Here is a 2,500-nt window from a genome sequence, read left to right as displayed (position 1 = left end):
GTATACAATATGAATATAACACCAGGCTGTATGTGCTTATACATCGTTATAGACAACAATGAGACTGATGAGCTCAGTTAATGCTGTTGTAAATTGTGCGTACCTGCTATATCACAAGCGCAAGCTTGGCTGTGTGGAAAGACGTTTGCTTTCCATCTACATTGCTCTGGGTTCAATTCCATCTCGTGGCTCCTTGAGCAAATATCTTCTATAATATCGGGTCGATCAAAGCCTTGTGAGTGGATTTGGTTGACGGAAGCTGAAAGAAGCCTGTTGTATATATGCGTGTGTACGTGCGAACGCGCAGGTATTTGCATCATGCATAATATATATGTATATATATATATATATATATATATATATATATATATTATATATATATATATATATAGATATATATATATATATATATATATATATATATATATATATATATAATATATATATATATATATATAGAGAGAGAGAGAGATAAATAATAAATAAGCGTATGAGTGGCTGTGTGGTAAGGAGCTTGCTTACCAACCACATGGTTCCGGGTTCAGTCCCACTGCGTGGCACCTTTGGCATGTGTCTTCTCCTATAGCCTCTGGCCGACCAAACCCTTGTGAGTGGATCTGGTAGACGGAAACTGAAAGAAGCCCGTCGTATATATGTATATATATATGTGTATGTGTATGTTTGTGTGTCTGTGTTTGTCCACCCCGCGACATCGCTTGACAACCGATGCAGGTGTGTTTACGTCCCCATAACTTAGCGGTTCGGCAAAATAGACCGATAGAATAAGTACTAGGCTTACAAAGAATAAATCCTGGGGTCGATTTGCTCGACTAAAGGCGGTGCTCCAGCATGGCCACAGTCAAATGACTGAAACAAGTAAAAGAGTAAAGAGTATACAAACACAGACACACACACACACAAACGCATACGTATATAACTTTTAAATCCGTTTAAATTCAGCCATTTGCTTGTATATTCAAATAAAGTCAACTCGACTTAATTGCTAAAACTGTTTTCCGTTTTCAATAAAGTTCTCGTGAAATCTATCATAAAACTGATTATTTTTTAATTTGAAATGAAATAAATGACTCTGGAAGATCCTGCTTTCAAAATGAGTGAAAATGACAGTTCTTTATGATGTCAAAATATTTTATTCTAAATATATTTACCGTTTCGATACATTAAGTTTCCGATGTTGTTTCATCTTGTTTCTAGTTGTACAATAAATTCTTCCTTCCGCCGTTCGTTATGGATAACTTTTGCAAAATATTAGTTTTGAATGAAATGATAAATGGACGTAATTGCGTTGTGTTTAATAACGACTAATTAAACAGGGAGTGATCAAACTATTACTCTAGGACCGTTTAGCATCCGAAACTCGGAGTTTTATCATGGCTGCCGAATAATTGTCAGATATTACATTTACAGATAAATTCCTCTATTTACATAATATTGATGTCTCTTTCTTTCTTTTGTTGTCTTACCATTTTTATCAATATATATATATATATATATATATATATATATATATATATATATAATATAGTGAAGGCGCATGGCTCAGTGGTTAGAGCGTCGAGCTTACGATCGTGAGGTTGTGAGCTCGAATCCCGGACCGAGCTGCGTGTTGTGCTCTTGAGCAAGACACTTTATTTCACATTGCTCCTTCACTCAGCTGTAGAAATGAGTTGCGACGTCACTGGTGCCAAAATGTATCGGCCCCTTTGCCTTTCCCTTGGATACACTGGGGGTGTGGAGAGGGGAGGCTGGTATGCATGGGCGACTGCTGGTCTTCCATAAACAACCTCGCCCGGACTTGTGTCTAGGAGGGTAACTTTCTAGGTGCAATCCCATGGTCTGTGTCGTGACCGAAGGGGGTCTCCGATATATATGTATATATATATATGTGTATGTGTATGTTTGTGTGTCTGTGTTTGTCCACCCCGCGACATCGCTTGACAACCGATGCAGGTGTGTTTACGTCCCCATAACTTAGCGGTTCGGCAAAATAGACCGATAGAATAAGTACTAGGCTTACAAAGATAAATCCTGGGGTCGATTTGCTCGACTAAAGGCGGTGCTCCAGCATGGCCACAGTCAAATGACTGAAACAAGTAAAGTAAAAAGTAAAGAGTATACAACACAGACACACACACACAAACGCATACGTTATAACTTTTAAATCCGTTTAAATTCAGCCATTTGCTTGTATATTCAAATAAAGTCAACTCGACTTAATTGCTAAAACTGTTTTCCGTTTTCAATAAAGTTCTCGTGAAATCTATCATAAAACTGATTATTTTTTAATTTGAAATGAAATAAATGACTCTGGAAGATCCTGCTTTCATATGAGTGAAAATGACAGTTCTTTATGATGTCAAAATATTTTATTCTAAATATATTTACCGTTTCGATACATTAAAGTTTCCGATGTTGTTTCATCTTGTTTCTAGTTGTACAATTAAATTCTTCCGCCGTTCGTTATGGATAACTTTTGCAA

This window comes from Octopus sinensis, linkage group LG13 (assembly GCF_006345805.1).
Source record: "Octopus sinensis linkage group LG13, ASM634580v1, whole genome shotgun sequence".
Classification (NCBI taxonomy): Eukaryota; Metazoa; Mollusca; class Cephalopoda; order Octopoda; family Octopodidae; genus Octopus; species Octopus sinensis.
This window is presented reverse-complemented; position numbering follows the sequence as displayed.